Source organism: Habropoda laboriosa, unplaced genomic scaffold (assembly GCF_001263275.1).
Source record: "Habropoda laboriosa isolate 0110345459 unplaced genomic scaffold, ASM126327v1 scaffold135, whole genome shotgun sequence".
In the NCBI taxonomy this organism is placed as follows: domain Eukaryota; kingdom Metazoa; phylum Arthropoda; class Insecta; order Hymenoptera; family Apidae; genus Habropoda; species Habropoda laboriosa.
The window spans coordinates 63,706-74,098 of record NW_017100232.1 but is presented as its reverse complement, the minus strand read 5'-3'; the positions used below and the strand labels follow the sequence as shown (position 1 = coordinate 74,098).

Sequence of the window (10,393 nt, the reverse complement as noted above, 5' to 3'; positions counted from 1 at the left end):
CTTTCATTAGTTTTTAGTCATCCTGCCTCCTTTCCTTAACTGTAAACAAATCGGCATCATCCTAACGTTAGTCACCCCGAAACCTAGACCTCCACATCATCCTTTACTTTTACTCATCGCTGAACCTAGACCTCACCGCCTCTCCCTACATTGACCTCTGAGACCAACCCCTACTTACCGAACCTATATCTAGAAACCTTTTCCGTCGAAACGACAGATTTTTGTCTAGTGATCTTCACGCACCGAACGTCACCGAACTGTCTAATAAAGTCGAATAGTACTACGCGCAGAATAGCTCCCTTATTTCGCCCCAGTTTCCGTCAGGCTCTCCTACCGCGTACCTATTGAATATAATAAACCAACGCAAGGAATCGCGAGCCGCGGAATACAACAAATATAAAAACAGTTATAGCTATCAATTAAAAAAAATTCGTTACATAGTACATACAATACTTTCTGTACGAACATAACAGGTGTCCCAATACTTATGACCGTGGTTTACGTTCAATTAATACATTAGCCTTTAGAATTGATTTTGTTTTAATTTCAAATGCCCAACGTAATTTCCCAACGTAAAAAGAAAAAACATACACCCACCCGAAATTATAATATATTACACAGCGTCCATGAATATATTCAATCAATTCCTCCGTGTATTCCGGCACGTCCCGATTTAAATTAAAATTCGTGTCGAAAATTCAACCCGGCAAGACGTGCCTCCCCCACGTCGAGATACCGACGATCGATAAAACAGGTCGTTTATACAGCTGGCGAAGTCACAAAGTGTAACTAGCCACATGCTTATTTAAATCAGTGATTTGTCGATAAGACGCCGCTTTGCAGAGAGTTTCAAAGACGATTAACGCCGCAAAATAAAAAGTAGAGAAAAAATTTGACGAAATTATCGTCCATGAAATATGAATATTAATATTTTTTATACCGTTGCATTAAAAACTTAGCTAAATTACTATAAGCGTTTGAATTGCAACATTATTGCAACGATTTACTTCAGAGTATGGAGTTAGCAACAGATTGGCTTCTGAAATGAATGATTTATCGTTCAAAGGCCATAACAATTTTTGTCATTTAGCGGTGTTAAGCTTAATCATTAACGCGTTCGCTACCAAGCGTCACATAGAGGAGATGAACATGTGGGCTAGTTGAAATATTGAATAATGCTAAGTGCACTCGAAACTACGATTTATGAACGAAATAAGTGTTGCAGAGGAGATAGTAACCTGCATTTATTTTCTTTACATGTATTGCAAAACGTGTCATTTCTGTTATTTCGCTATTTCAAAACATTCTTCAGGTAAATTCGTTTTATTGTTTCAGCAATAACCTATTAAACTAAGAGGTAATTAACTAGGAGTACTACGTTGCCGACATTGCAAGTTTCTTTTCAGTTAAAGTTTTGTAATGAATACCAATCGCTCTAAGCGTTCCTGACCAAATCATCTAAATATGGGCTACAAAGGTAGTAGCTTTATAATATGGGCTAACATGGTCTAGCCAGCGTAAGAATTCGGTGACTATGAGAATTGTAATAAGAAAAATACCAAAACATTCGAAAGAAAGGTATATACGTTTGTGACTGTTGTAAATAGATTGTAAATATTGTAAATAGCATTTAAGTTTACATTTTTATATGTAGATAAACCTTATACTTCAACCTAATATTTCAACCTGAAAATATGCAGTTCTTACTTCTCATTTCAATTATTTTCCAAGTGGCCCATATTTAGAACACCTTTCCAAAAATGAAAATTTTCCCTTTTATCTTAAATGTATAATTTGCAACATACGTTGCTTTTGTTCAGCTTATTTTGATCTCGTATCATATAGTAAACATGTTATTGATATACACTACCGACCAAACATTTGGAATCACTGAGTATTGCAATTTACATACAAATTTCCAGAAAAAAGTCAACGACTTTGAGAATTTTTTATCGTTCGAATCAATTGAAAAATGTACAATTGAGATAAACTTCAAATCTATAAAAAATTAGCAGCAGATTTAATATTGATGAGAAGTGGGAGGTGATTCCAAAGTTTTGGCCGGTAGTGTATATTCAAGTGTTATATCTTAAAAATCAATAAATCCACAATAAATTTGACAATAAATCCTGAAATAACAGTGCTAGCCGATATTTGGACCTTCTCCTCTACTCACGTATAATAAATCGTATTATCTACATGTAATACGTCATCCAAAATTCACAATTTGAGTATTTAATAAAAATTAGGTGTGCATAAGTGCAGGCTTCCGTCGTATTACGTAAAATTGACAAAAATATAGATATTAAAGATGTAAATTAAAATAATTCGAAGGATAGGGGACGATGCTTCAACAGTCTCAAGGAAATTTACTTTATATATAAAAAGATAAGCATCAATCAAGTGCTCTGACAATAAAATTAAAAAAAAAAATTAAAAAGTAGTGTTTTATTTATATATCTTAATTTCAAAGATTCGCGGAGAAAGCGACAGAAAATCGCGAAGAATGAAATGTTCATCGTGTAGAAATTATCTTGCGGCAAGTAGTATACAGTACACATAATCGCGTGGAGAAAATTTTGCCGATGTGACGCGTGTCACTCGAGCGATCAACTTCCTCGTCATCGTGACTTGCTGTATTATTGTATTATCAACGAGCCGTAGTTCGTACGTGAATTTAGAAGCGAGGAAATTGGAAATATACGACGACACACTGGAAATTGCTTTACAATAATATTCTTGTGTTAGTTGTACTAAGAGAATGATTAATTTCTCGTCTTAAAATAGCAAGTGTTACTCGTTACACGAACGACTGATTGAGAAAAAGTGATTACAAAAAAGGTAAATAATGGCCTAATTATGCTGTGACTCGACGTGAGTAGAAGTTCACACTAGAAACAAAAGAAAATTACACAGGTTAAAATTCCGAATACGTAAATATTAAGAATTTAGCAAAAGCGAAAGCAAAAATACGATTGGAAGTTAGTAACATTGTAAAATTCAGGAAAATTATTGAAAGTTAGATAAAAAGAACTAAAAGTAATTTAAAAAATTTTTTTTAAAGTTTCCACTTTTCTGCCACATTTTAGTGAGCACTAAGAATTATTAAGAATTTAGCATAATTGCTATTCCTCCACTAAATCAATATTTCAACACCAGAACAACCGGAGATGAAGCAAAGCTGAAGTCGTTAAAAAATTATTCAGTCTGAAATCTCGTAATACAGCAAGCACATATGAAAAAACTTTGAAATATTCATTTCCATTTAGGATGTCGTTATAAACATAAAATTCTAATAGTTTGTCATTGATTATGTCATACCAAACACTGACAGGAAATCGAGTTTTATTGTAGGTCGTTCAACTTATCTCGGCAACCGCTTTCATAAAATACGAAAACAATTGTAGCTATGAATTAAAAAGAAACTTCGTGGTATTGTCATTATGCGCAAATCATTGCAAAATTAAAAAATCTATTCAAGTCGTCGTATTGTGTATCAAAGATAGTGAAATTTTATCCTCTTCCATTTTTCTCATAAATCCACCGCTGAAGAGAAAAACTTTCGAAACTAATCACGTGAACGTGATGCTAACTTTAGCGAAGAAATGTAATTGAAATTATATGATACTCTCTGTACGAACACAATAGGTGTCCTAATACTTATAGATGGTAATGTACAAAAAAACTTCGAAATTAGAATGATTAATGAAAAATAAATTAGCATATATAATTATTTCACAAAACAATTTCTGTAATTTAACGTAATGAATCTGAAATCCGTCATTTTGAAGGATTTGCTTGTTCTAACGTTAACATATCTTTTCGCCTGGTTACATTTTAAAGTAATTTTCTAAGTAACCCTTTAATTACTCCATGTGACTTGAAAATTACGTATCATGTGTCTACAGTTTATAAGTCTCGTTTCATTTATTTATTTACTTTATTAAACACTGCTCGCCAAAAACTTGCGACATCTGAAAAACGAAATTGCACAAATCTGAATTTCACGTATATTGTCTAGAGTATTGAAAGGAAAAAATGATTAAAATTTGGTTAAAAAAAGGTAATTTTGTCCTCAGAGTAGCCCGAAAAGCATACGGCGACTCTTACTAATATTCGGACACTCTTTAGAACAGTATAACTTTTTTTAAATTGGACTTAACGACTTGAGTTTCCTTGAGAACTTAGAACGATTAGAAAAAATTGCAATTTGTGGAAATCGCGAAGAAAATTGTAAAGGTCACATTCGACAACTTTTTTATCTGAGCCCGTAATGAAAATTTAAAAAATACGTTTTGCAGATTTATGCCTATTATACGCATGCTGAAAATTTTATCGAAATCAGTTAACGTTACTATGAGCTACAAATCGTTAAAGATTGTGAAAATCGCACTATTTCACGACGTTCGGCCTATAATTGTAATAAATCTGAAGATTCCTACATCTTTCGATGCCTGTCGCTTGTTTCTCCATCCACCGATTTCGATGAAATTTTCAGCATGTGTATAATTGACATAAATCTACAAAACGTATGTTTTAAATTTTCGTTACAAGCTCGGGTAAAAAAGTTGTAAACAGTGACCTTTACAATTTTCTTCGCGATTCCCAAAAATTGCAATATTTTCAAAAAATTTTACACACGACATCTAGTATACTAATCCTTCTAACTTCTCAAAAAAAAACTCAAGTCGTTTGATCCAATTTAAAAAAAGTTATACTGCTCCAAAGAGTGTCCGAATATTAGTAAGAGTCACTGTATGTGACTTTCAGGTTTGTGCAACCCCAATTTCTAGGTGTTTCAACCTTTCTAACGAACAGCGTATTTATTAAATTTACTTATTATATTTCCAAGTTTGAAAAGACTATTTATTATATGTATTACATTCACTTTATAATATCTATTAATTCTTGCCTCTCTCCCGTTAAAATGTAAAATTCTGATCAACGGTAATGTTTCTTCTAACGAACGACGAGAAAACCGAGTTACAGGGGGTTAATTATCCGAAGGAGATAAGGAAGGTGTCAATGTTCGAACAGGAAGTTCTGATTGGAACAGTGAATCAAAGGGGCACCGCGTAGACGTCGTATCAGCCTGAATTCGAACTCACCTTCGGTATTGATCGCATCATCGCATGCGGACCTGCATTAGCCGCATGCAACTGCATTCAACGGGAACGCTCTATGCGCTGACCATGTACTACGACCGCATTCATTGTGAAAGCGGCTTTATCGCGCGCTCGAGCCTGATGCACGCTGACATCGTGAACACGATTCGACATTAGGCTACGATTTTCATTTAACATTCACCTTTAATCATGTTTAGATTGATTTCGACATCCGTGAATAACCTATGAGATAGTGGAAATTTTACATTGAACCACGATTTCAGTTTAGTTTAATTTAGTTCGGTCTAATATTATTTTAATTTCAAATTCATTTTCAATCATTTTCATGTCGATTTCGAATCTGTCAGTTCGTCGTTTTGCATGGAAGATCGGTGAAAATTATTTTAAATAAACGAATTACTGTGTGATACCTGCTGACGACAAAAGATCAACTGCAGGAAAGAAAAACAGTGGATTACTTATTTGTCCCTTAATATTATTTTAACGGCGTATTAGTGTGCTTTTCGTGCACAAAGAAAAACACAAATTAATGCAATTTGTATATTTGGACAGAATTCGTGTCACGAGTGAATACATACAGAGGGGAGAGGGTTGAAATATAGCTGCAATTAATTAAACGAAATCTATCGATCGCGCGGAATTCTCCGTGTAAATGCGTTCGCAAACGAAAGAGGATCGAGTTGTGGAAAGAGCCGTGTGATAACTCATATTCCTGAATATATGTATATACAATCAAAAATATCCCTTCGATCTGTTTCGCTTTAAAACTTTCTTGTCATCGTTATTCTGTTCCTAACCTTGTAACTTTTAAATGGACGTACAAACATTTTCCTTCTTCTAATTATTTCTCTAGGAGGCTGATTCTTTTTCTTGTAGAAAAATCACATTTTCATGGAATACATACACTACCGGCCAAAAATTTCGAATCACTTGTCAATTTACACCAATATTGAATCTGTTGCTAATTTTTTATAGATTTGAAATGATGTTGTAGAGATCAATAGCAATTTACCCCATTTCGATTAATATAATTTATAAAAAAATTCGTTAAAAACTTCTTAAAATTGCTTAGTTTTTTCTGGAAATTTTTGTGTAACTTGCAATGCACAGTGATTCCAAACATTTGGCCGGTAGTGTATATGAGTTCACGATCACGCTGTTAACTGGTAACGATAAACCACGCTATCGAACAAATATGTATGAGTTCTTCGACTACGTTAATGGTGTTTCGTCTACGCGTACGTGAGTTCACTATCTCCTTCAGGGTTAAGCAACGACAGAATTTTACCAACTGAAATCCATCGAAAATTTAACGAAGAAGAAGTGTACCGAAGAATTGAAATAAGTCACGTACACTTTTTCGCGACAAATTTTCGTCCTAAAATTTCTAACAAATAATACTCTAACAGAACTGTTCCCACCTTTCTATGAGATACCAATTAACCCCTTGCCCTGTAACAACGAGTGAAAAATTAATTTTAATTAACGAGACTGCAAATTACCTAATGTAATCCATAATACATTGACTTTTCTTATCTAACACAGTGCTAAAATAGCAAATAGCCGACGCTTAAATTCATGATCAGCATAAAAAAAGATCATAAAGTAAGGATTTAAAAAAAAGAAATTTGCCTATTTAATAAGACTAAAAATTGCCAAATATAATTGGTCCATAATATATTGGCTGTTTTTACTCAATGCAACTCTAAAATAGTAAATAGTTGACGCTTAAATGTATAATTAGCAAAAAAAAAAAGATCATAAATTAAGGAGTGAAAAAAAGAAATTTGCCTATTTAATAAGACTAAAAATTGCCAAATATAATTGGTCCATAATATATTGGCTGTTTTTACTCAATGCAACTCTAAAATAGTAAATAGTTGACGCTTAAATGTATAATTAGCAAAAAAAAAAAGATCATAAATTAAGGAGTGAAAAAAAGAAATTTGCCTATTTAATAAGACTAAAAATTGCCAAATATAATTGGTCCATAATATATTGGCTGTTTTTACTCAATGCAACTCTAAAATAGTAAATAGTTGACGCTTAAATGTATAATTAGCAAAAAAAAAAAGATCATAAATTAAGGAGTGAAAAAAAGAAATTTGCCTATTTAATAAGACTAAAAATTGCCAAATATAATTGGTCCATAATATATTGGCTGTTTTTACTCAATGCAACTCTAAAATAGTAAATAGTTGACGCTTAAATGTATAATTAGCAAAAAAAAAAAGATCATAAATTAAGGAGTGAAAAAAAGAAATTTGCCTATTTAATAAGACTAAAAATTGCCAAATATAATTGGTCCATAATATATTGGCTGTTTTTACTCAATGCAACTCTAAAATAGTAAATAGTTGACGCTTAAATGTATAATTAGCAAAAAAAAAAAGATCATAAATTAAGGAGTGAAAAAAAGAAATTTGCCTATTTAATAAGACTAAAAATTGCCAAATATAATTGGTCCATAATATATTGGCTGTTTTTACTCAATGCAACTCTAAAATAGTAAATAGTTGACGCTTAAATGTATAATTAGCAAAAAAAAAAAGATCATAAATTAAGGAGTGAAAAAAAGAAATTTGCCTATTTAATAAGACTAAAAATTGCCAAATATAATTGGTCCATAATATATTGGCTGTTTTTACTCAATGCAACTCTAAAATAGTAAATAGTTGACGCTTAAATGTATAATTAGCAAAAAAAAAAAGATCATAAATTAAGGAGTGAAAAAAAGAAATTTGCCTATTTAATAAGACTAAAAATTGCCAAATATAATTGGTCCATAATATATTGGCTGTTTTTACTCAATGCAACTCTAAAATAGCAAACAGTTGACGCTTAAATGCATAATCGGAAAAAAAGGATCGTAAATTAAGGAGTTCAAAAAAAAAAATAGAAACTTGTCTACCACGCGAAACTAGAATTTCTTACTCTATCTCTGGTAATATTTCTAACAGTACAATGACCCCGTAAATATTCCTCATTGACAAAACAGAGTAAAACCGGCCTACTTCGTTTGAGAAGCCACCCGGGTGTTCCGTGAAAACGCTGCTGAACATCGCTCCATTATCTTTTTGCCACGCAGGAGGAGCGCGCAACGAATACTCCCGCAGCAGAAGAAGCGTTTCCAGTCCGCGAAGCAGTAAAACGTCGACGTCGTAACCCGGTTTAAAGGCGATTCGCAACCGGCCGGAATCTTATTAAAACAGCGGCCACGATGAATACCAATTTCGTTTCGCGTTCCCGCCTGTCCGCAAAGACCACGTAATGGTCCGCAATTTCTTTCTATGTCTTACGGATCCACGACAAAACTCCAAGTGTGTTGGAAACGGGACTTGAGCGGTAATCTAGAGACTCGAGATACGTATAAGGCTGGTACAAAGTACAAAATGACGAATTGTTTTGTTGTTTTTTCTTAGAAAAACTGTGAATAGGAATTAGATGAAATTTTGCTACGATGAAAAATATGTTGTTAACTAAATATTGTTAAATTTTCGTCGAAAAATATCGACAATTTTGGAAGATATTGTCGTCGATACGAGATGTTCGTTCTTCTGTTTTCTCGTGAAAATTGCCTTAAGGATAGATCTCGTTCCTTTCGAAATTTTCACTTGCAAATTGTAAATAGACGAATATTCACAAACAATTTCAGACATCGATCGCGACAGTTAAATGGCTAAGTTGATAACGAGCTGCTGCAATTAATGCTAATGTTCCGCTGATAACTCGATTTGTTTAAATGACATTACCACACATTTTCGATGTATTTTTAACCGAACTGTGTCGAGTTAAAAATACACACCACGAGCAAAAAAATTTAGAATCATCTGGCTTGTCCGCGTCAATGCTAGATTTTCTATTAAATTTCCTGAAGACTCGAAGTTTCTTCCTCCGTTACTTAAATCTTCAATTTCTGAACAAATTCGAAATTTACCAACGAAAAATTTAATAAAACTTAACGACAATTCTCCTTAATTTCCTCTTAGAATACTGTAATTTCAAACTCTTTTACAGCTACCATAAATCGACTCTGAGGTTTCAAAACGAAGTTCTTGCCTCTCCGTTCGTTCCATTAACACAAACGAGAATTTACACAGCTACGAGTGACATATTTTTCGGCTGTTTGCTCTCAGTGTACTATTATCCAAGCAATGAAACAGTGAAGCAAAACAAAACTTCAAGCAGAGCAGGAAATGAACGATCACGGAAGAAGTCTATCCATAACAATTCCAACTTCTCTAACACGATTAATACAAAATGTAACCAAAAGAACCTGTTAATCATCTCTAACTTTGCAAAAACATCTACAGATTCTGTTTCGTTTATAATTCTAACACTCACATTTAACACAAAAAAAAATAAATCGCACTTAAATTTAGCTGGGAAAACACCAGTTTCAGTCTAGGAAATCATCGAATTCCATTGAATTCTCTAAAACACGCGCTATTCGAAGCAAGCTAAATCATGCGAAGAGTTGAAAATATCAAAAAATACTGCACACTCGTTCTCTTAGAACGAGTGTTGTTCTTTTGCTGCTGATAAAGTACTTTCGTACTGTCGTCATGATTATTTGTCATCTTGAACTACAAAATGATAGGTCAAAATCACCTTGACCTATTGAGAACGATCAGAACAATTCCACTGTTAAACCCTCCAACTGAAACCATCACAAAACCATTCTCCTCCGCTGAGGTACTTAACTCTTTGAGTACTTAGTCGTATAGGCAACCCGGAATACTTGAAATTTACTTTGTCAGAGGTTCAAATAAGACATGTTAAATCTATGCAAAAAATTCCAACGATTGTAAAATCGACGACACTAAAAGACGCTGCGCGATTCTTTCTTATTTGAATTTTTAATGCAAATATGACAGCACTACAGTTCATTCGATATACTGAATACAACAATATTATATTATTGCTAATAATTTATTTGCATTCTTATGGCAACCGCATTCTTATTATACCGTTATAATATTAACCCTTTGCGATCGGCACATTTCTCTGGTTGGACTACCAGCTAGTCGGAGCAAATTTAGATTTTTAAAGTTATTTTTGCATAGTTGATTTATTATATATATAAGGATATTGAAAAACAGAATATTTTGAAACTGATATATTTTTTTTAATACATACTAGTTATAGTGCATAAAAATAAAACGTTTTAATTTTTGTAATTTTCCAAAGTATGATACTTGACAAAACAAAGATCATGCCGCCATAGCGGCGACACCGATTTCTAGAACAAAATTGAAATGCCGCCA

General features: G+C 33.1%; 1 protein-coding gene across 2 annotated transcripts in view; it reads right to left on the bottom strand.

Annotated features, from left to right (window-relative positions):
• LOC108571637 (heterogeneous nuclear ribonucleoprotein K) overlaps nt 1-10,393 on the bottom strand; it is a 94,094-nt gene that overhangs the window by 24,237 nt on the left and 59,464 nt on the right. The gene's annotated exons all lie outside the window — the stretch shown is intronic.